This window comes from Microplitis demolitor, chromosome 2 (genome assembly GCF_026212275.2).
Source record: "Microplitis demolitor isolate Queensland-Clemson2020A chromosome 2, iyMicDemo2.1a, whole genome shotgun sequence".
NCBI lineage: Eukaryota > Metazoa > Arthropoda > Insecta > Hymenoptera > Braconidae > Microplitis > Microplitis demolitor.
In genome coordinates, this window is record NC_068546.1 from 20,777,097 (window position 1) to 20,803,678 (window position 26,582).

A 26,582-nucleotide genomic window follows, 5' to 3' on the forward strand; every position below is an offset into this window, starting at 1 on the left:
AATCCTATTCTACATAATTATTTACCATTTTACAAAAAATTAGTCTGGTTGGTATGTAGAATGGTAATTACTATTCTTTTCTCTCCGTGAATGATCAACGATAGTGGTATTAGTGATGGTAATAGTTAAAGACTGTAAATATATATAGTTTGCCACGTATTCTAACAGTACCACGAGGGATCTTTGGCACATCTGCCCGCCGTGATAGCAGCGATTACTTATGCGAGCCGTGGCCTCTCTTGCAGAAGCTCGTCCAGCGGCAGCAGCAGAAGCAGAGAAAAGGGAGAGGATGAAAATATGTACAAGAGAGATGCTACGTACTGTGAAGCAGCAGCAACAGCAGCAGAAGTAGAAGTAGGAGAGAAAGCAGAAGCATAAGAGGCCGGCAAGTTAACGCGAACATATAAATTAGCGGACATCTTAGCAGGTCCCTTGCAACTTAGTCACGTAGCGGGTTTAAACTTGACAGAGCCTCACGCGGAGCTAGTGGTTATAAAGAGGGAACTGGTGTGAGGTACAAAACCGACGACATCACCTGCTGGCTGTTTCATTCCCAGTTGAATAAAACCCTTTCCATTAATTTCTTACAGGAAATCAAAATTTATATAGTTTTGCCTTTATACAGCTCACTTTATAGGAATATATATGTATGTATATATAGATACATAAGAGATGAATAGAAAAATAAGGGTGGTTTTACGTTATATCCTCGAGGATTTCTGTTTTCAGACAAATCGGTGCGATCTTACAGAAGCCTCGATAGTGCCAAAGTCTCGAACTTTCGATTTATGGGCTCGAGTCCCCGAAGGACTTTACTGTGCGAAGGAGGTTTAAGGGTGGATATTCTGGCCCAAGGGGTGGCTCAGCGGTCAGAGTGACAGGGTGGTCGATTAGATACACACACAATATTCTGTGGCATCTGCGCCGTTCATTGATCACAATCTGGCACTCGAGGGTACGGGTAAAATTATCTACAAGAGCTTTAAGATAGCTTCTCAAATAGTTTAACCACTAGCCAATACGAAATATTTATTTGATTAATTAAATCTGAATAACTTAAGCCAGTCCTGCTTTCACAACAAAGTAAATTATTAAATAATTTATTTGTGAAAAGCTGGTGGTCAGAAAGTCCTGATATTAAAACAAGCATGATGATGCTAAATGTGAGTGAGCGACTACAGAGTGTAGATGGTGATGAGAAACAGAAAGCTTGTGCTCACCCTTTGACTTTGAGTTACTACCCCTTCGAAAGCTGCTGGTACACAGGAATAGCAACAGCAACAGTGGAAGTATAGCAGCAGCAGTTCCCAAAAACCCAACGCCATCACGGTAATTGCACCGTAGCGCACTAGTGATTAATGCCGCTTGTTATTAGGATAAGACGCAAGGACGTTCTCAAGATGCGCCCGCTTCGGCACGTCAAAGGATTCCGTATATTCCTACAACGTCATCCTCTATCTCACAACCTCAACCTCCCATCAGCCACTGAAACTCTAACCCAGCCTAAACCTACATAACTTAAAGCCTTTTTTACGCTACAAAGCAAAACTTTTTATTTAAAGAACAATGGTTAAAAATTAGAAAGACGTCTTTTAGGTGTAGCTTTTTGAAATAGGGGGTGACCAAACCCTCGGATGAGTTATGCCATTGGAATATCAAGACTTACGAACCGCACCGGATGGTCGCGGTACAATGTTTTCTTATAATTAATGAGCGAGGGCCGCTGTTGAATGGACCCGGTATGTACCGCCTGGAGGATCTAAAGCGTCTAAAGGGTAACGCTTTCTAAGAACCCGTTCGATGTCAGAAAAGCTGCTTTCTAAACTAAAACTTTGTTAAAATATACCAATTTTAATAAACAAATTAATATTTTAAGAACAATAAGTTCTTCATTATTACAACAACTAAATTTTAAATTATTTTACTGATGCCTAAGTATTTTTGTTAAAGTTGTACTGAGGTCTCGGAATGATGTGGTTTAATTCAATTAGCCCGAGAATCCTTAGATAATTGAGTTAGAAAACGTGCGGTTTTACGGTGTAAAATTTTCATCATGATGCATTAAATTTATCAAAATGAAATTAATCATGAGAAATGACAAAGTAAAAGGAGTTGTAGAAAATGAATAAAATAGATTAACAAATGTAGAGTTTAAAGCTTACGGCACTGGTTTTCTTAGACCACCGGCCTCAAACTCGAGTCAGCAAGGGCAGCCAGCCTGCTTATTGTAATTATCCCTTGGAAGTACTCACCCTTACTGCTGTTGAACCACCTACTCCACCATCTAACCACCCCTTTTAAACTCCCGAACCTCTTTGCACACGCTCCCGGGCTCGATTGTTCTTGCTCGCATGGCCCAGCCGGCGGCATGCTAGCACGTCTATGAAATTAAGCGTACCACCCTTCTTGCTGGTTACTGCTACTTCTGCTACTGCTGCTCTCTGCTCCGTCAAGATTCGTTCGCTGCCACCTTCAACCTCTCTCACATCTCCCCCGTTTTCTGACTCTACTTCACTGCCATACCACCCGAACAACTCCCTTTACTTTCGACCCGGACCTTAATTTCTCGCAGATAATTGCCAGTGCTAGCTCGGACGGGTGAAGAGCTGCCTTGTAGAGTATGTACGTACAAGTAATTGTAATAGTAGTAGTAGTAGTAGTAGTAGAAGTATATAGAGAACCGATAATCCGATGGACTGCGACGATTTACTAACGAAATTGCATTCTTCGGCAAAAGCTCTCATCATCCTAAGCAATTACTAAATTTAAGGGTAGTAAGTAAATGAGAATTTAGCTTACATCCATTTGAGTAAATGAGTCTCGATGATTTTACAAAATAACCAGAGGGTATTCAAGAATATAGAACCAGTCGGAGAAAAACTAAGATGAAAACGAAAACAAATCCCGTCAGAAATGGTAAATTTAAACTGATGGAATTCCATTCACGTAGGGTAGCAGAATTGCACTCTCTCCCTCAAAGTCTCACTCTCCAATAGTCTTGTGTTTAACTTCCAACCGGTTACATATTTCAATCGTACGCTTCAATACCATCAAGACCACCGCAAGTACCAGTTGTTTGCTGGTGACCAGAATTTAATATTCATCCTATCAGAAGTGAACACGCTGGAGAGTTTATCAGAAATAGGGTGTGTTTGCACATGCTCAAAACCCTGAAAAATTTTTCCACAAGAAACTTTGCTAGCCTAACTCAACTTTCACATTCTCAAATATAAATTTAATCTATACATGCATACATAACATACATACATACAAACAAACAAACAAAAGTTTTAAGTACAATCAAAAATTATTCCATAGCACGAAAATTTATTTGGTTAAATATATTTACCGGTTGTAAAGTACGATCAACGTATATACGTTAAGTGCAACTCCCTAAAACGAAAACTTGCAGCAGGAACACCAGCACTACCAGAAACCAGCACCAGTAGAACTAAACCCTCGTTTCATTTAAGTAGAGCGCGATGCACGACCAGAACCCGCGATAAAACATCGGCGAATTCGCACGATTGAATTACAGTTTAATTAACTCGCGGGCAATTAAGCCCACCTACACCCACTCTTTTACCTCATTCCACCCACTGCCTGCCTACTATACCCCAAACCATTCGTTTACTCCACGTTTCCCACCCCTTGCAACCCTCGTACCTCCACTGTATCCTTACACCATTCAGCCAAGTCTCACATCAACGAATCACATGCATCTACAATATTTCACTTTTGCGATTTTATAAAACTTTTTTTACCAAACTGACTTTACAACTAATAAAGCATTTCAGAATATATTCATTGAAAAAAAAGTGTATTCCCACTATTATTGTTATTGAGTATAAGTATGAGACGTCGGCTGAAATTGGTGTAAGACAATAACCATCAACTGGATGAGCAATTAAATGACGAGTGAATGGTAACGAGGGTTTACGGTCTCACGAGCTTCTAAACCATTCTCGTTTTAGCATCACCGCTATAACATACGCATTATTCTAGTTATATTTATGACTGAACGATCTCACCACAAAATTTCAAACTACACAACTACAGCTAAAACTATTACTATAGAACACACAGTGAAGAGGAGAGAAACTGTTGCTCTCCATTTTCTCATACCCTGGATACATCATCAACCAAAAGTCCTATTATTCACCATGAAATTACACCCTCATTATGAATATTTTAAAATAAAGTAAAAACAACTTTATAACTAGAGACATAACTTTTATTACTAAATCCATCCACACATAGTAATATTTTACTGAATATAGTATTCAGTAGATAAGATAGATAAAGTACTAATTACCGTACTATAAAGTATATGTTTTATAGTAATAAGACAAACTGAACAATGAACAAATCGATCATTAAAATTGTTCTTCAGAAATAGCCTGAGTAAAGCTGCCGGATGATCCTCGTACTGTGTAAAGCCAGAAAATTTATAATCAACTTCCTTCCTCTCTCTTTTACTTATTATCCTTTTTTAGATTTCATCTTTTTTTTTTTTGGTTTTTTTTTACTCACTCTTGTAAGATCGGAAATTTACCGTAAGAAGAAGACTAAAGAAGCAACATCTACTTGATAATGTGCAAAGAGCCGAGAGTTACGTTATATAGCTGCGCCTCAGGAAAAGTCGACTAAAATATTCAAATTAATCGGAAAACCGCGAGAACTTTGCGATGTACTTACGTCAATAATAATGAACCTTTGAATTTATATATCTATCTAGGGCTGAAAAGTTGAAATTAAAATAACCGAAGCAAAAAAAAAATCATTTTATAAATGCGAGCATGGTAGTAAAATGAAGAAAAACTATTCCCGGGTAAAAAAACAAATTCTAGTTTAGTCCTTAAAAGCCTCAATTCCTTTAATATTTTATTTGCCGACCAAAAAGTAACGATATTTTAGTACTCAAAATCCTCAACGAATGAAAAGTTATACTTCAGATTTTGAAAAATTTAAGATAGAGGGGAGAGAATACCTCGAATGAGACTTTTGAGGTTCAAATGTGGATAAAATTATTCCTGTATGTTTTGAGTATTTTCAGGCTCTAATCCAGTTTATGTTATTCCAGTTTAGACCTAAAAGTGGTAAAATTGGTAGTAATTACTACTTTGAGTGACTAGGATAACTTTCTATACTGTTGTCAATCTTAAAATTATAAGTAGATCCTCAAAAACCTCATGGAGAACTTTAAGACAAATCCGAATTTGTTTTTTGACTCGGGTTGTCAAAGCAGTTGGATAAGCGACTGGAGAGTAGATGCTGAACTAGCATAGAAAGCTAGTGTCGAAGCCGTTTCGTGACAAATATAAGCTTTGTGTAACGACAATGGGGAGTTTACATCCGGGCCGACTAGCTACAATGTAGGCACTATAGTGTAATTAAATTCCCAAGCCCAAGGATTCGGTCGGAGACGAAGGAGGTCAGCGGGACCAGAAGGTGGAAAGGCACAGGAGGGTTATGAGAGGTATCTAGGTGGCCAGTACGCTCAACAAGCAAACTAGAAGAGGACGGAACGAGCAAACAAGCTACGGAGAATAGTGAACCTTGGCATATTGCATACTGACCGGCACAAGGCTGCAAGCTCTATTCTCTTTCTCTTTCCTTCCAGAAAGTACGGCCATATTGTCCGGCGTATGTACGAGTTCCTTGATTCCTTCCTGGTTGTGTGCTTTCTCACAAGGGTTGTGGCCAAGATTAAACGAATTCCTAGAACAACGAGCAAGGCTCGAGTCCCTGTCTGAGATTCGACGTCAGAACACGATCGAATCAATTTCAACACTGAAATCAATCATGATTTCTAATATATATTCGTCTTTACTCAAAGCATTAAAGCTTAAACCGAATTTATAGTGTTTCTTATTCAAGGAAGGATTTCTTGTACACAAGTCGACACAATATTAAAGGGTGGCTGAAGAATTACTGAAATATATCCCAAAAGACGAGCATGAAGGGTAAAAATAAGGTAGAGAATTTTTCATCGAAACAACTCCTGTAAAGCATTACCTGGGCAGTAGTTGTGTAGAAGCGACATGAAAATCACCCTCGTCATTTCTTTTAGCACAAGGGTTGCAATCGTGGATTATTCATGGACACCGTAACGTAGTCCCCCTCGAAGAATTGAAAACGAAGCTCATCGACCAGAGTTTCTCGAGCAAAGCTCAATAATTTCCATTTCCACGAATGAAATTTTAGTTATTCTTTTATTGTTGTTTTATACTTCTCTGTCTCTCTCTTGCTCTCTTTCGCTTGTTGTGTGTAAAGACGGAGTTTTATTTTAGCCAGACTATTTTTAGTTTTCAGTATCGGTAGATGAGATAATTGATTTGATTGCTTAAACAAACGGGGAAAGAAAGACGATACACAATAGACGAATTGAGATCAACAAAGCATTCCACGGTTGCTAGAAACATGAGTGTATAGAACCCAAGAGCTACAGCTCTGCCATTTCCCAATAACTAACTTTGCAGCCAATTCTATGCCACCCCAGCCAACTAAAACCTCCCGTTCGAAAGCTCACGATTCCGCGAAACATGGAAACTTGCTGTACACGTACACATAAGAGTATACGTGCCCTCACCTACCAACTAGCCTAGAGATGTCTCGAATCCGTCAAAGGAGTCTTGCACCCTTCTCCAGTCCCCCGTCTTCGAAAACTCAAGATTAGGGGTACGATGTCCATCGATTGAATTTGCCCAGTACAGAGAGAGGCGGAAAAGCTTTAAACTAAAATACGTCACGTATTCCATCATCTAGAGAAAATAAGAATTTAAAACGCACCAACAAGCATCAGTATTACGAGGTACTAGAGTCTTTCTCTCGTTCTCTTGTGAGCTAAAACGAAAGTTAGAGCCATGGCTTGCCGCAGCAAATCCAGCTTGATTAAAACACTGTAGGAGGAATATACTCTCATATACTTCTCAACCCCTTTTTCCACTACCATCAGCATCCACCAGTCAGCCAACCAACCCATCACCACCCACCTACCCACTCTTACTCTCTCACTTATTTCCCTCGTCGTCTTGCTTCTTCTTACAGGAAAACCAACCAAACGGTCCCCCTTATAACGTTTCGAAGCCAGTCTCTCCCGGTGGTTTCTGCCTTAGCCTACATATATATCTATATATAAGTATATATCCACCGACGTTACCGTAACTCGCCCTTCAGCCACAACGCGCTAGGTATAATCTTAATGCAGTCTTATACGAAGCGGGACGCCAGCCATATTTCATTATAACCCCGCAGCCCTTCCGTGAATCCCCACCGAAAACCCTTTTCCGTTTCGACTATAAGCGTCTCCTATCCCCGATTTTCTTACTCCTTTATTCCTTACCATTTTCACGAGTTATTTTAAGACTTTGAATTATATATACATAACCATTCGCAAAAACTACCCTGATCTTTTACTCTTTATGTTTGTCTTTTGTTAAATAACTCATTACAATTTTTTTACAAAAACAGTTAAGACAAATTTGAAATTATTGAGGAAGTGATTTCATTGAGGGTTTGTATGTAGGAACAGCGAGGATAAATAAAAATTATCAATGAAAATGAAAATAAAGGGATAAGATGACAAAATGCAAACGTTAAATGACGCATACAGTGGTAATAAGAGACATTGTTACCTAGGGTGGTTGTCGAAGTCCCGAGTGTCGGTGGAAAACAGTCCCGAGGTCTATTCGCAACCAAGGGATTCTAGTATACGCGACCGTACTCTTGGTCTTACAAGGCAATAAGAGAGAATAGGGAGTGATAGTAAGAGAGTGAGTGAGTAAGCAACCAGAGAGACGTTCTGCAAATTCGAGGGGTGAACACCGGGGTGTATTTACGACATTACAATGCCCTACGGGCTAATCCTCGCCCTGAAGTCTCGCTTGGAGAGAACGAAAAGAGAGAGAGAGAATGGCAGCCAGGCAGCCAGAAACAACCCTCCTTACACTCACACCCCCTAAATGCAGTCCGGCCCTCAGGCTATCGTCAGATTCTACCGAATGAGCCTTGGGATTTTCGCCCGTAACATTTTCATGAGTACAAGACAAAACGGATTATAAAAAAACTATGTACAGATAAAAAGGAACAAAAATATATAGACTTAAGTTAAAAATAAATAAATATATAAGCAAAGCTGAAAAGTCAACTGTGATATTAAAGGACATTTCAATACGTCACTTGAACAAAAATTTGTCGGCTTAATTGACACAATTTTTATGAAAGCTCGCGAGTAACCCTCGAGCACACTCTTTGTGCCTCACAGGCGTGTCTTTTTATTCCTAAACAACCTCTACTTTAATTCCGTCTTTCTTTTTTAAACATCACACACTTAAGCGAGGGTGAGAATGAATGAATAAAAATAAAAATAAATAAATATAAAATAAAATGAACAAACACGTTGGGGCTGCATTCTTACTGTCGTTCATTCATAAAAATTCACGCTTCTTCCTTAAGAGTAAATTCCCAACCCTGTTCCTGTTGGGTATATTCTTGACTACTCGAGTAGTCAAGGGGATGCACGCGTCTACTTTACACTCCTTTCCGTACCTTTAAACACCCCCTTGATCCGGAAGATCCGACCTCATTTTTTTTCATTCCTTTTCCTGGTATTCAATTTCCCACAACCCTTTTTTCCCGAGGATTTTATTTTTACTCTGTCCGCGTGGAAATTAGGGGTTGTTTGGAATTTCACGAGTCAGTATCACTTGGCGATACCAAAAAAAAAAAAAAAAAAATACAAATAAGCGTAAAAAAATAAAGTTAAACAAGAATAACAGGAGTAAATGTGAATACAGAGAAAAACAGAAGGGAAAAGTGAGTGAGTGAGGTCGTGAGGTGAGCCAGACGACCGTAAGTATTAAATAAATCTCCTTAAGCGGATTAGGGGTTGGCTTTCCGGTATTTTAACGCTGCGTTTTCCGCGACCTAACGCCAGATTAGCCGGACCCCAAACAGATTTTATTTTTTTGTTTCCTCGTTTTGTTAACTATACAAACATATACCAAGTGTCAAAAACACCAGATTCACAAGCTGTAAAATTATCCACTTACCCTACTCATCCAAATAGACTATTTACTCGTCCGCAAAACAATTTGCTTCAACGAATGTTTAAAAAAATTTTACAATTTTGCAACTTGAGACGGTAAATTAAAACTTTTTTTTTTACAGATGACAAAGCCGACACACACACATACACACATTTGCAAAGTCCATACTTATATAAACCACAAAACTTTAGTTACAAAGTCACAAAGTGGCAAACCATTAAGATCAATTTCCGTGCAGACTGTGTTCACCTACTCTGTCCCTCTTTAGGGAATCTCACTACTCAACTTCTTGGATGTTCTATTATCTCAACATTAGTAATTCAAAGTCATGCTTTATCGTTCAGCTAAACGACTTAAAACATTCGGCCAATCAACTTTATCCACCCTTAAACAACCTCAAAGTCAACAGAGTTCATTAGTTTTGTTTCTTGACATTTACGACAGTCGGTAGTAAATAGGGGGACTGGGGGCTTTAAGCTGAGGGGGCTGTGGGATGAGTTGTAATGAGGAGTATGGGATACAGGGGGTTTAAAATTACGAGAAGGTAAAATAGGGATGATTCGGCAATGAGAATTGGTTGAGCTGAGTTGGTGGTGGTTAAAGACCAAAACCAAGACCAAAGACTTCTCTCTTATACCCAAGGACTTTATCTTATTCAACCGCACCCCCGGAAGAAGCCTCTGCGTTCTAGCTTTCTCACCCTCGGTCGACATTCGCCGTCGGCTAAATAGCTAACTTCGCGCAACTATCCCAATAGATTATGATTATTGTGGAGGAAAGCTCTGATTTATGCAATTATCATAAATTTACCTCGAATTTCCCAACCATTCTGCCATTTTCCGTATGCTCAAGACTATCCAACACAAGAGCTAACTCCTTACATTCTATTCAAGGCACCTCAATAGGAAATTACACGTCCAAGACAATTTAACAATAATAATAATAGCGTACTTGAAAAAAAAGCTTAAGTAAAATAACACAATATCTATTATGTAAATGGATTAAATTAATTACTTTATACTTTATCAATCGACTCCGTAGTACTTTATAAATTGTTTCGATACTTGAATTAATTGTTAATTCACTAAGTTGTTATAACAGATTACAGACAGACAAACTATGCACCGTCTAATGTAATGAGTCATGATAAAACTTTGTTCGTCGTAACTACAAAATAATTTGCACTTGAACTTTGTACGACAAGTACAAGTTTAAAGTTTGTTAATTTGCATTGCAAAGACATCGTCTGCTATCAGTTGATTTCAATTTGCCCTCGAGTCGAGATTAAAGTTTTAAAACTTGTTTCGTTCTCCTAATTATCGACAACTACACAAAATTCTACTTTACCATTACTCGAACTGTAACCTTATCGACGATAGATTCGCACAGAAATCTACTTTGCCAATTAACCAGGGGTCGGTAGCGAACCAACCGCCGATCGCTGACCGACAGAATGAGCTTTCAGGCAGTTGTTTTTACCGACCGTTGATAATGGGAGTTTGCGAGGTCTTTGATATCGACGAGAGCTTTTTTCGTGTAAATAAGTGAGATAACAACGACCCCTACGTATTTAATAGCGCAAACGCAACAAGCTCAATGTTACACGGATGGAATTCAGTGAGCCCGAACCTCCCCATCCCCAGTAACTCTCGACGCGCTTGGAAACTTTGATAACTTCCCCGCCGGTAGCTGTCGACAGAAACTTGTTGAGAAAGTTTAAAAATCGATAACACTCCAACGAGCTACACGCTATATAATAACAACGTCAAGAGAAATATCAGAGTATAAAGTCAATTGATAACTTATTTAAACTTTATTAAAACTTTATTTAAATTATCCTCATTTAATTTTAGGTAACGAATGCTAATTATAATTATCCTATACTGTAAATTTATAATTTAATATACCATCTAAAAATAATTGTTTTTATTATCAACAGAGTACTTTTAACATCGTTCATATTAAATTGATACTTTTTGAAAGTATCTAGACTCCAATTGACGTTAATAAAATATTTATGCAATAAAATCATTGACCCAAAAGATATAAACTGCGTTTATTGTATGTAATAACAATTTTTACATACATACTTTTTATTAATAACGATCGATATATCAAAAAAAAAAATGTTGAATAATAATAAAAAAAAATAGTGACGAGCAACTCCGTGACAAAACGGATCGTCAGCGGTTTACGTGGCTACAGCCATTTCGTTTTTTATACCTTTTATACTTTATATCAAACTTTGCGATAACCCATTTTTCATTTTAACATATTTTTTATATTTTACTTTGTATCTAAATTAGTTAGCTAATACCCCCACCTGCCAATAAATCATCGAATAAAAAAAAAGCAATGAATGGATCAAGTTAATAAAAAAAATTAAATTGATTAAAAAAAAAATAGTATAGATTCCTGATTCTTTTATAAATCAAATTTTTATTACTGACATTGTAGCAAGTAATCCAGCGAGTAATTATCGGTTAGTAAATATTTGAGTATGCCCGGGGGATGAAAACGTGATGGAAGAAAACGAGCCGTAAAATAATAGAAGTAGAAGTAGAAGTAGCAGAAGTTGATGTAGTAGAAGAACACGAAGAATAACAAGAACAAGAACAAGAAGAATATCATGTTGCCGAGTCTACAGTACACGAAACATTGTTTCAATTCATTGGGGATGAAACGAACGCTGGATATTATAAAACAAAGGATGCTTATATATAATCCTTTAATATCACATGGTACCCAATTATTATCATTATTTTAATAATTATTCTTGTAAAACCCATTTAGTTCGTCAATTCCTGACAGTGAAGAATAAAAATTGATAAACCCTAATGGATTGAATGTAATTTTATTTTAGAGTTCATTAAATATGAAAGGGTAGTTTTTTATTTGATTGAGGAGAAAAAGTATGAGAGTTAGGAAAATTTATAAGATGTAATAATGTTAAGTGGTGTGAAATGATAATGATGATTAAAGTACTCACCTTTTTTGGTGTTGGATGAAGCACAGTGACGGGAACTTGTCGAGGGGTTGTTCTTGGTGATTGCTGTTCACTGTTCTCAGATAGTCTCTCGTTACGGCTGGACGGTAACTCCAGTAGATGTTGAATCGAGTGGTTTTGCTTTGATTTTTTAGACGCCATCCTGTTTTTAAATTAAACATATATTATTTATTAATTGTACATAATTTTTTTTAATTTTCAGTCGATATAATCAATACTTTTTTAATATGGAGAAGAACAACTTAAGAGTGGAATTTTCTATTAATGGCTTTTTGGAGATCAAAAATTTTTAATATTCATTAAAGCTTTAAAATGTTTTAAATTAATTATTTGCTGATTAATTAAAAAGTACATTAAAAATGTTTCCTTGGGTTGGTGTAATTTAATAATTATTACATTTTCCGATTATAAATTTTCTTTTTTAATAATCTAGTGAAATTTAAATATTTATTATTAATTATTACAGTATGGGTTTTAATTATTGATGTGAAAAACATTAAACATTTTTATCGAATAAAAAGTTCTCTTTAATGATTCATGTTTCACTTGAATAAAAATAAAAAATAATAATTATTCATCTCTTTCATTTCAACCATTTACGTCAGCTATTTCAGTAAATTAAGTATTTAATAATTAATAACTTGCAAATTTAAATGGTTTCCATATTGAAAAATAAAAAAACCTTTGATGGATTTTATAAAAGTCAAAATTTTTGATATTTTATTTTTACTGAAAAAAGAAGTAAAATTAAATTCTTTATTTTTAATAAATTTTGAACTGTAAATAAAACATAAAAAAATTTATATAATTACTCTATCGAATCTAATCAAACTATTAGATTCAACTTTCGAATCCAATGATTTAAATTATTCATAAATTTTCTTTTAAACGAATTAAAACTGTAATTTTTTCCCAGTAATTAAAATTTGAATTTTTGTCAGAAGTTTATAAAGCTAAGACACAAATCTACGACAAAATTATTTTTGGCTACTTTAAAAAACTGAACTCTGTTAAATAAAAATTGAATGTTTCAAAGCTGATCAACATTCTTTCGATTCGAATTAGTAACTTGAAAAGTATAAAAAAATTCGAAAACTATTACGTAATTCAAAAACTGACGAATTATTCAAAAAGTCGCGGGTAGTTTGAAAAATTTCAAATAATTCGATATACTCGATTATAGTTATATTTGATTCGATTTGATTCAAACACAATTCACACACTCCTACCCCGAAATAAGTATCAAGAACACCTCAAATAAGTCTCAAAAAAATACAATTTAATTTTTATATTTATTTGAAACCAAATATTTTTTCAGTGCAATATCACATCCGGGTAAAATTGACATCACTCTAAAAATTATCAAAAAAGTCAAAAGATTTCGAAGATTAAATTTCTAAATATTAACTTAATTATTCAGACATAATTAATCACTTGATTATAAATGGCTGACTAGAATAAATTGTACCAACCAATAAAGTTAAGAAAAAAAATTGTAAAATAAATTTTCTTTATTATTACATATTCTATGTACACGACAGTCTAAATTGCGCACTATTTTTCATTATCTAACAATAAAAGCATCAGTTATTAAATTAACTGTAAATATGCATAAAAAAAAAGGAAATAGATAATATTTTATTCAACATAAAAATTTTTATTATCTGCTACATTGAGCATCACATTCTCTAAAATGCTTTGTAAAATAAAAATATTACATCTACTTTATTCATTTTTTTTCTCTGTTTTTTTTATAATACTCAATATCACAAGCTTTTAACCTTTAATACTTTGATCATTCGATTGTAAATCACCAATTCAACTTTTTACACTAAAATTCATATTTATTTTTTAACGAATAAAAAAACATATAAATAAAAATTCATATATTTAAATATAATATATTTTACGAGTAGTATCAGAAGTATTATATTTCATTTTGTAAATTTTCGTAAATAAATACCGTACGTAAACATTATAAATAACAAGTTAATGGAACATCTTTTAAACAAACGAATCAACAGTAAATAATGCAACGGGTGATATTAAAAAAAAAAAAAAAAAAAAAAATATGTTATATTTTTATTTGAACCTTTTATACTGTGTTTATGATATCATATCCACAATTAAATAATATCGTATATAAATAAAATAATAAATAAACAAAATAAATGAAAATAAAGTGGTTACTTAACAGATATGATAAAAAAAGTATAAAGAGAAGAAGAAAAAATAAAATATTGCCAGTACAATAAACAAGAGCAATTGTAATTGAGAAACTCTAGGCAACTGCGTGCATACAATATTGTTTTTTATTATTTATATATTTATTTTCTTTCCCTGTTATTATTATCATTGTTATTATTTTTATCATGGCTTTTTTTTAATGTTCAAGGCAAGGGAAAAGAGAGAAGCTTCGGTGCCGCACACTTTGGATATCGGGTAAAACTTTCGCATTTAACTTTTCCGTCCTGCTGGGGAAACGACCAACAAAGCTCATCACCGGAAAGTTTTCCGAGACAAGGAAAAACAGTACGGGGAGAAAAAGAGACAGAGAAAATTCACAGCAACTATACCCGCGCACCGTCAACTCTCTTTTTCTCTTGTCTCTTTTCAACTTTTGTATATTTTCATTTCGTACTCTTTCATTCTCATTTGTTTCCCTATACCGCCATTCGACGAGATTTTTTTATTCTTTTTAACTCAAAGCTCTCAGCAAGACTACTACCACAATCCGACAACTCGTTCTACGACCTCTATCTCACTGAATATATATATATATAGAGATTCTATATAGATATAGATATATGTTACGTACACTTTAACAAAGCTCGAAAATCACAAATACCAGTAACTTTGTTGCAATCTATGTATTATATGAACTTACATTTACTACTGTTAAACTCGTACCCTGAATTTCCGACTAGCTTCATGACCTTTTTTAAAATGTCATTCTCATTCTTCGTCAATTTACAATAACATTTAATCTATCGGATATTTAATCTTTTTTTTTCGCAGTTTATACAGGAATAATTTGATTTGTTTTTTCGTGCAAGTGAAGCTCCATTTTTCCCTACTTTAAAACTTTTGTAATAAATTTCAAATTTTAATTTTTTAATTTTTTTTTAACCATTCATTTAATTAAAAATAAAAAAAAAAGAAAGTAATTGCTAATTCACAATTTTTGAAAATTAGCGCCAATTTTTTAATAATTAAAAAATTTTTAGCTGTCGAATTTATATGAATCACTTATTCGATCTGCGTTAAATAAACTATTAAAAATAAAAAAAATCAAACTTCTAAAGATAAACATTTAATTTAAGTTTTTTTTTTTTTTGGAGTTTATACAAGAATAATTTAATTTGTTTTTTCATGCAAGTGAAGCTCCATTTTTCCCTACTTTATAAACTTTTGTAATAAATTCAAAAATTTTTATTTTTCAATTTTTCTTTATCGCTCATTTAATTAAAAGTAAAAAAAAAATAAAGTAATGACTAATTCATAATTTTTGATTCAACGTTTTAAAAATTAGCGCCAATTTTAAAAAATTACAACGTATTTCGCTTCCAAATTTATATAAATCACTGATTCGATCTGCGCCAAATAAACTTGAACAAAAAAAGAAAAAAAAACTTTTAAAGCCATAATAGGCGAGAAATAGAGACCTATTGCCGCTGTATACAAAAAAAGTATGATGAATAAAATGTAAATATTTTTTTTCATATATTTTTTACTTTTTGTTGTAATTTTTTTTTTTTTATTAACTCGTGGTGTTCTTTTTATTCAAGGGTCACGGTCGAATGGGTGAAAAGGCTTGAGAATTATATACCGTGGTAACGAGGAAGTAAATAAGGCAAAGTAACAATAGACGACGTAGAAATGTTAACTTCTTTTTTTGGTATTTAATTCAAAAATAGTGCAACAAACAATTCAAATTTTTTTGCCTACTTCTTTTTTATTGATTTCTACTTATGATACCTTCAAACAGATTTACGTCACCAGTTACAGCGATGTAAAAATGGATAACTGAATTACGAGAAAAATTTTTATCAATAAATGAAAAAAATTTTCAATTCACTGATTAAAAAAAAAAATATTATTCATCATTTTCTTAACAGTATATTTGTATCAAGTCAGCACTCGTCTTGCAAATTGAAATGAGTAAAAAAATATTTACAGTCAAGTCACGGGTCTAAATCAGCGGAAAATTTATTTTCCCAATTTATCAAAATAAAAAATTAACTCCAATATTTCATGTTCATAAATGTAAATAAAATTTAACGATAAAGTTTTTTTTAATTCCAATGCTTTTAAAATATTTATAAATAATAATAAACTAAAAATCATAATCCCATAAACTCATAAACACGTGAATTAAAAAAAACAAAAAAAAAATTAACAAAAGCTTGTACAATTTTATCTTTTTTACTCAAATCGACGTTCTATTTTTTGCTCTGTATGTATCTTTATTGGAATTGGAACATCGCCCAAGAATTAAACGAAGTGAAATCAATTTCAGAGAAGTTTCGCGCGATTGTGGCTCTCCAGCGAGGGCAAGTAGTTATATATTTATACATATTTAGTAGTGGTAGTAAAATAGAACAATATATATGAATGGTAAGAAAGAGCAAAAATTTATGTAAAATAAAAAAAAAAAATCTGTTATAAAATCACAAATTCATTTACCCAATTAACTGAAGCCAGTTCTATTCTATTCATAAGTTAACATTTAATTAAAATAAAAAAATAATAAAGACAATTGTAGGTTGAGCTTTTAATTGAGACAACGATTGATTAAAAATTAGCGATAAAAAGTTAAATTAAGGGTGGAAGTTAAAATAATATAGGGGGTTGTATTAAAACTACGTATTTCAGTGATCGAGAAAACTTTAGTAACTTTAATGCCCAGGCGCTCGAGTAATCTAACAGGACGAAATTAACTTTTCAGTTTTGCCAAAGTTCCCCGGCCACTTAACCGCTACGTCGTCGTCACCCCCAACTCCAAAATCTACCGGCCTCTTCCTTCTTCTCTTTCTCTCATCTCGACCTTATTACTCACATATATATCCATGTATATATATATATATATATATATATATATATATATATATTCTTTCTCTGTTCACCTTTACAAGTTTCTCTTTCTCTTTCCAAGTTCGCCCAAGACCCGCGGAAAACTTTTTAAGCGCTTCACCACCACAGACTTTATTCTCTCTTCCTCTATCCATCTCTCTCTCTTTCACTCACTCTCTTTCCCTTTAAAAAAGTTTCATTCGCAAACTCTCTCACTCTCTTACTCTACAGTTCTTTACGTGTAAAATAATTCTACCCTTAAGACCTGGAGTTTACGAGGAAAACTTAGTCGCGCTCGCCTTACTCGATAATGCCCAGAGTCGAGCTAAACTAAAGAGAGAATGATAGTCAAGATAAAGACTTTGATTAACAGACAAAGATAAGGATATAAAATAAAAAACAATTAAATTAATATTTTTGAATGATAAAAAGTTTGAATATTTTTTTAACTAAAGTAATAACTGTAAAAAAATGTAAAAGATAAAAATTTAATGGTTGGTAAATTTTTGCCACAGAATAAGATTGCAAAGTATCTAATAGAAAATAAAATATATATTTAAAGATGTCTCGTTTGATATGGAGTAAAAAAATATCCAATGGCTCTGCACAATTTCCGTGTATTATAGATTTTAAACCGACGATAGGGATGGAAACGAAATGAAATGAAAATGTATATAAAAAAAAAATATATATATATATATATATAAAAGAAATAATGTGGAAAGAAATATAAAAATGCAAGAAAAATTTTCTCGGTCAAGCGATAAAATGGAGCCGGTCGTTTGACAAAATGTTATATCATTTCCGTAGTAGACGAAAATTATTTCATTTCCTACATTACAAAGTAAATTTTCATTATTTTTGCCCTCAATTCACTGAGCACCGATATCTGGACTAAAACACTAGACGAAGAAAAATGAGCTTAAGAAATTTGCCAATTTTGACTATGCTGTCAATCAAATTTTGAATAGGAAGGAGTTACCAAAAAATTATTACACTGTAAAAAATCGAGAGTGAATACGGATGTTATTTCAATCAGAATTCACTACGGTCCGGAGTTTTAATACTGAAATAAATTAATATTTAATAGAAGCAGCTGTTAATTAGAAACATAATTATTCAAATAAATAATTCATTCAGATATTAATAATTAAACTTAAAATATTATGTTTTTAATTTATAAAACATTTTAGTAACTCACTAAATTATAATTTCATATATATAATACATAGTGAAAATATTAAATTATTGAATAGCTATAGTGACATAGTTTTTATGGGAATATTTTATATTTCGGTACAATATGAAATGTTATCTCATGGTATGGTTGATGTAAGTCATACGACAGTTTGTGACTCAGTGAAAGTTTTATTATAAGCTGGTTATAATTTTTAAAAATAATTTCGCGTGAATATATGGAAAAGGAGCTCGTAATTATTTACGTACTCAATATAAATGTCTAAATATCAAAGACCTAAGCTCACTATGTATCAGTAATTTTTTTTATAATTAATATTTTCCGAAACTCCCCTTCGGGGTGAAATTCACTACAAAGAAATTAAATAAATAAAAAATCATCCTCTCCGCGATAACTTCCTTTCTGAGCGAATTCCACTCCGAAGGAGAGTGAGTAAATAAAAAGTCATCCACTCAGCGTTCAATCCACAAATCTTTTACAGTGTTTACTACTCGACAAATAGCATTATACACTTAAAAATTATTGATAAATTGTTACGAATATTAATTGTCTAAATTAGAAATTATAGTAGACGAAAAAAAAATTCTAGAAGCTCACAATAATATTATAATGCTGCATAATAATTTTTTAACTCAACTTCCTGTTTAATATTTGATCGACAACATAATAAAAACTCCTACATTCTTAATCTCCATTTTTCTCCATAGATAAAAATAAACTATCGAGTTTTGAAAACAATTAAATTGAGATACGAATTAATCAATTGACTTTTGTCATTGTCTGCCTCTTTTACCCCCGATGTTTTCAACCCCTTTATGTAACTCATCCCCATCAGGCTATCTCGAGTTTCAACTCTCCTACTTCACTTCAATTTTAACTAAAACTCTCCTCCCAACAATCTCTCTGCCTCAACTCCAACTCGAACCTCAACTTTAAACTCTACCTCCACCAGACTCGCGCTACCCCCCTCTACTCTTCCAACACCAACTCTCAGCCCAACGGACTTCCGATAAAGTTTTCCCAATAGTTTACCTCGTAGTTTAGCTCAGCTATTATACCACACGATTGGATTCTCGACAGCGCTCCATAGTGGTTAACTAACCCTCTGTGTAAAACACTTGACGAATTGTTTCCAACACTAATTAACACTTTTAGTTAAAAAAAAAAAATATTTTATAATTTTTTACGCAAAAAAATTACTTTTTCTACCCTTAACATTTACACTTTTTTCAGCTTAGCAGACAAAGGACACGAAAAAAAAAATAATAAAACTACCCCATAATTTTTCTTTACAGTAAGAATATAAATGCACAAAATAATATAAGGGTCTGAAAAGGATGAGACGGCTGGAATAATTCTAAAAGCCTGGGAACAACTGCTTGCTATTTAAAGAACAATAAACTGACAACATGAAATTACATAATGACAAGTTAATTAGCTTTGCTTGTAAATTATATTTTTTTTGACTTAATAATAATAATAATAATATAATTTAGCTGGTTGTTCTCTTAAACAAATAAATATAATTAGATAATAATTAAAAGTAATTAAAATCTTTAGTACTTGTATGAAAGAGCCGCAGTGCCGATCAGCTGACCGTTTGTTAGCCCGCGTGTCACGTTTACCCGCAACACCAACGATTGTTTATTCTCTTTTATTTCCCAACTACACGTACACTGCACGTACACCCACGATCCTCCATTTACACAAAATCCACCAACACTTAGCCATCAAAAGCACAAAAGCTTCAGTGTTTTGTTTTATTATCTCAAGCCCAATGTCATTGTCGTTTGTGCATTTGCGTGCAGAAGCTAAATATCCTTCACCTTACATTGCGTGCCATTTAAATCCACATCGATATATTTTATATACTAAAACCTATACAACACCGTTGTGTTATTTAATTGAAATTTCACATCACAAGATTTATCACCATATATTTTTTTTTCTTTTGTTGTTTTTATTATCCTGATACACAAACACTCTTTCGTAGTGATCGTACATTTTTACGACCCCTGAATAAAATAAAAAAAAATAAATTTGTTAAATTAAATAAATAAATTGATTTATGGATCAATTGAACCGAAAATTGACTGCCGACACCACGCGGTTAGCGTGTCAATTCAGTTGTTATTAAAGCTTTACGTGCGATTGCTCACGCAAATGGTCAATCGTTTTTGAGTGATAAATATTAGCTCTTTTTAAAACAACCGTCGAAACAAAACAATAATAATAATAATAATAAATGAAATTGCGTAGTGCGATGGTTGACAACTGTCCGATAGTTTTATAGTCAATTTCTCACAATAAAAAAAAATTTTAAAAAGACCGCGTTAATCCCTTGTCAAATATTCCTGTACTCTCACTTGATATCGAGCTGTTAACTTTCAAAACTGAACAAAGAATGATATCAAAAACCCGTAGACTGTCTTGTATCTTCTGTATAATATTATAGACCGAGGAGCTTGAAACCCCACCAGCAAACTCGAGAAAAGTTTACGTGACTCGCGATAAGGGGTACAAAGTGTACGCGGGGATGTTGTAATATGCGCAAGAGTTATATTGCCTTTAGGGGATAAATAAAAAAAACTGTTTTAAGTCACTTGCGGCCGAAACGGATGACCGAGCGCATGTTCCAACATGGCGTTACGCATACAAAACTTCCGTACCCGCGTATTTTGTTTAAAAAAATAAAAGGTTACTCCCACACCACTTAAAACTGTTGTTCATCCCCCTTCCAGAATTTTAACTCCCACTACAGAATCCTCATCCTCACTCTACACAGACTGTATCCCATTGGCATCCTCGAGCACCCCCAACTCACTCAGAACCCGCCAACTCGGCGAGAAACTTGTACGACAGTTAAATTATACGTTTGTTCCCAATGTTTGAAGCTTGTTTCCAAACTACATAAACTTATAAACTCTCATGTTCACTGAATTTACGCACTTTGGAAATAATTCGTGTACTAACACTGAATACTGATTCTACATACTTCAAGACAAAGAAAAACTTTAAACTAATGTATGTACATAAATATTGTACTGTTATGTTAACACAGTAAATAAATAAATAAATAAATAAATATAACATTCTATAAGTTAAATCGATGAAAATTTATATTAAAAAATCAACAACCAACAGTTTAACAAACAGACTTAGTAAGCACTTTGAGTCTAAGTAGATCATCATCGTATAAAAGTCGCGTGCCTCTGGCGCGTACGCCGGGCACGCGCACATCAACACACAAATGTATATAAACTTAAATCTCTAACCCACCACCCACTTATATATATATTAAACGACAACACCAGCGACAACTGTGTACACCGACATATATATATATATATATATATATATATATATATATATATATATATATATATATATATAGATAATAATGCGCCTTCTCTGGTGTACGGTAACGGCAAAGTGAAAGCCGGCTCGACCGGCAGCCCGAGAAGCCGCGTGCCGGCTGGTGCTGATGCTGCTAACAGAGCAAGAGCAAGAAAGAGAGAGATTGAGACCCTCGTGGGAGTCAGCTAAGGGAAATCAATATCTCACTAGGGGCGAACCGACAGACTTCTTTCAGATAAAATGCTTACAATAGAGACAGCTGACTTTAATAATCTTTAATTGTTTATTTATGACCTGAGCAATAAGCAGTCAATATAAATAAAATTTATTGATTGTATCTAACAACTAGATATGATATTAAATCACTTAATTGGATGACAAGTGAAATTTGACATCATTAAGTGGATTTGATTTAATAAAAAAAGTTTAAATTTCGCGCGTCTTGGTATCCCCACTTGGCTTTATTGCACTACGGGAATTCCCGTCGTAGGGTTGAATTTCTCCCACCATCACTCGCCGGCGAATCGCACGCAGTCTAGTAGTTCCAGCCGTGGCGGCCGCTTAGCGGGAACTGGCAGCCGAGCAAACGCGCGTTCTCAGCCACTCAGCTTACTCACTCTCTCTCCCTCTTTATCTATTTCTATCTCTATCTCTTACTGTCTTTCTCACACAGTTACTACTACTAAAACTACCAACTAAACTTTCCCCGGAATCCCAAACACCCTCTAAAGGCTCCACAACTCACTCCGATGAGATCTACCCAAGAGGATGACGGTATTGGTGGCATTCTCTGGTATAAAACAGGGATGAAACTAGTGTAAGCGTAGTATAGGCGAAAGTAGAGGTGGAGATGTAGATGAAGAAGGTGCTAGCGGGAAAGAGTCCCTTCTTTTTAAACTTTTATCAACTTTTCATTCTTTTCTTACACTTTAAGAGCTACGGAAAAAAAGTTTTACTTGTAAAAAATACAAGTGGCTACCGGGGAGATTTTACCCGTGGGGGAACAGCGACAAAGTTCCTCGAGTTTCCTTGGACTTTTTTTCTTGTTGCCTTCTTTTCTTTTCTAGTTTCCCAACCGGAGTATGGATGGTGACTGATGTATATATAATATATATATATATATATATATATATATGTATGATGAATACACAGTTAAAGGGGAGAATAACGAAGGGTGAAACACGCAAAAGATAGATAAAGCGGATGCGCAACGACAACGTCGTGACGCCTGCGTCAATCTGCGATTCATTGCCCTGGCAACGGCCAACGCCAAGTGTATTCCATCTCTTGTCACACTCTATCTCTTTATCTATCACTACTATACAATTGCAGCGAGTCATCCATCCCCTAACTTCCACTACTACTACCACGACAATTATAAGCCGTACCACCCCAACAGCTACTCTAACTCGACGGCAAACTAACCCCACTGTCCAACGGCGTAACAAGTGGATGTTATACTTTCAAATCAAATCTGTCAATCCTGTCTTCCTCTATAGTACACTTTTATAAGCTAAAAGTTTTATCATATTATTTTTTTTTATTACTAAAACTTTTCCCATTTCATTTCTATTGAAGCTTTTTATCAGCATTTCTTTTTTTTCCTCCCTCTTTTCTATTTTCCCGCAGGGCTTTTTTTCTTCTATTAACAAGTACATAAAAATAAACGTGTAACAGTTTGTTCGAAGCATTGGCCCATTTAATCAACTAGATTCTAATGGAGGGGACGAAAGCTCGTGTACACAAAGTGGTGGAAGTGAGGGTGGGAGACCTAATATAGAGTACAGACTACAGAGATAGAATACATAACCGACTTTTAATCTGTCTCTGTATGTGCGCGAGACTGGTCGATTTGGAAAACGCGCGCGGCTCAGGCTGCCAGTTGAATCGAGCTGAGTTGAGTCGAGTCGAGTCGAGTCCATGACCTACGGCCATCTTCGAGTGTGTACCACCCGGTGGTGGTGAATCGATTACCGTTACCATGAAAATTTAACATCCCTCTCTCCTGTCTTCTATATACCCTACAAGGGCGACTCACGACGTTCAATCGCAGTACACAACAACATGTGTGCAAATAGGTCTAGGTATGTATGTGTGTGTGTGTGTGTGTGTGCGCGTGTATTTCACAAACATGAGCTACCGCATTATTAATATTACCATTAATATAAAAAAATCTTGACACTAAAAAAAATTTTTTTATACTTTTTCGTTTAAAGCAGCGGAAAAAAAATAGTATAACTATATAAACATAATTCTTTGAAACTTTTCAATCTTAATAAAAATAAAAAAAGTTGGCATAAACTTTGGAACGTCATAATAACTTGAGAGTCTCTAAATGGCACGTATATCCGTAATAAATTGTTCTCGGAAAGTTTTCCAGAAAGGCGAACTCTACAAATACCCATTCCACTCTTTCATCTGTTACCCCTTACCCTCGTCTACTATACAAGACACGAGTAGACGATAGTCGAGAGTAAGAAGGAAAGTAAATAAAGACAACCAAAAGTTAGAGCAAGACAAAATAAATAATACTTTATTTCCATCTTTGTATTCTCATTCTCCTCATCCTCTTAAAGTTTTATTCTATCCTCTAGCGCGTTTCATGCCACACGAGTCTTAAAGATGCTTTTCATTGGGCTCCTACTGTGGAATCCGATCGATGCATCTGTCTCTGCTTTACTTACGTGAACTCAACAATAACTAGCCCGTTTTATCTCATTGGTTCTTTCTGACTGCCATCATTTTATCCTTTACTATCTCAACATCAGTGTGCTTTCCACCCGCAATAGAGAAAAAGCACGCCCGAGTTAAATATATACGAGAGAGTGAGAAAGTCATCGTCGTGTCGCGCGACGCCACAACCCTACAACCCCCACGAGTCGACCGTTAAATTTCATTTCTCTCTCTTAAAGCAACTTTTACATTTTGTTTTCTCAGTCTAACCCAGTCAGTCGACCTCGTTCCACGCTTCACTAGGAAAAGACAACCCCTTGATACCCCGCTTCGATCCCCGACACCCCCACCGAGATTTTTCTTCAGAAAACTTGTAAGCTGTCTTTATCATTCTCTACCCGTTGCTATGAAAACCCTCCTTTTCATCCGCAACTCCGACTTTAAACCCCTACAACCCCTCGTCTACTGCCCTACCTTCGAAACCCTTCCCCTCCTTTCATCTCTTTTCCAAGTCTTTCATTATCCCGATCTACAACCAACTATTCTCCTTTTCCTTGCCTTCAATTTCATCTCTGTTACTCTTTCGCAAACGGGACACTTCCCCTCATTTCCCTCAACCCACGTCACTTTACCAGCAATCCTCCTTCCTTCGTTAGAAACTCTCACGTAAAATTTAATTGGTCTTCGTCCAATTCAACACACACCCACATCTACATCTATAATCTCTAAATGTACACACATATCCAGTTTATACTACTGAGCACTAATAAGCAATCCTTATATAGACGATAAATATTTTTCCATCAAGTCATAATCAATTTTCAATTTATTCACAAATACCTAATTGACCGTATTACCAATTCAAATTAAATTATCTGGCCTTAGGAAAAAAAAAATAGTCTATGAAATAATAATTTAGTTTAATTAAATAATTTTTTTTTTAATTTTTTTAAAAATTTAATTTTATGAGTTAAATTAAATAATGAATGTATAAACACTGGCAGCAGCATATAGATGATTCGTTGGCAACTTTGCGGAAACTGCCGACTAATTTCCGGAGCGCACTTTCATCCCCCTGTGAACACACCCCCGTTCTATAAACTCACTCGCCCGCCAGCTTCGTTCGCTCCCGCTCACTCCGAGCTTACCGAGAAAACTTTTTATGCATTAAAAAGTTTTCACGTCTGTAATCATCGTCGAGTTTACAATTCCCGATGGGTAATAATTAATGAGTAATTTTCACTAAAGTACAAAAATTATTTATTTAATTAATAAATTTATGAAATATAATATTGAAGTTCAATAAATAATTTAACTGACGTTTAAGTCAAGTAAACAATTGCCAAGACGTATAACATGAAAACAAAAAAATATAAAAGCATCGTCAGCTTAAACTACCATTTAACTTTTATTTCATCGGACCTTTGCTTTTCATTCTTTATTCTTACTCGAAAATTTCTTGGACGAAAACTTTCGTATCGTCCTACTAGCGGATTCTCCCTTAGGGGGGCAGGCGTTCCCGGGAGACGTTACGCCCCAACGACCACCGTAGCATCATCCACATCTCGCCGATTTATCGCACCCCCATAACCCGAAGCACACCCGCCCGTAAGCTACTACTTCATGACACTTTATACAACCGTCAATTTACGTCGGGGAAATCCGGCTTTTCGAACAATCTCGACACACTTTTTTCACTACACATTTTTTTTTTTTTTTTTTTTTTTTTTTTTTTTTTTTTGTTATTATTTTTACTCAAATCTCTTTTCAATTTATACTAGCATTTTAATACAACAAATATTAAATCAATATTCCCCAACTTTTAAATCTCTTTTTAAATAATAAAATAATTTCTTTTTGTTTCAAATCTATCATAATTAAATCTCCATAATTTAAACGCTTGTACACTTTTTTATGTGACTTTAATTAAAATCATGTACAAAAAAAAAATAGTGAAACAAAAGTTTTTAATAAAAAAGTTTTAAATTGAGTTACAAGAAATAAAATTAATATTATTTTTATAAAATAATAAAAGTTAATAATTTATTTAAATATTCAAAAAAAATAATCGGGAAGTCTACAGTTTCCGTGGTGCCGCCAAAAGCGCGCGAATTCTTCTAGAACTTTACAACATAAGACTTTTTTTTGAATAACTAATTTTTTAAAAAATGGACTAATTTAGACATTTTTTTCTTTCAAAATCTTTATCTTTAAATGCAGTTTA

General features: G+C 34.2%; 1 long non-coding RNA gene across 1 annotated transcript in view; it reads right to left on the minus strand.

Moving 5' to 3' along the window:
• LOC128669050 (uncharacterized) overlaps positions 1 to 26,582 on the minus strand; it is a 149,799-nt gene that overhangs the window by 119,586 nt on the left and 3,631 nt on the right. The window contains exon 3 of the long non-coding RNA XR_008404598.1: positions 12,040 to 12,199. This is a non-coding gene — a long non-coding RNA (uncharacterized LOC128669050). The remainder of the gene's footprint in view (positions 1 to 12,039; positions 12,200 to 26,582) is intronic.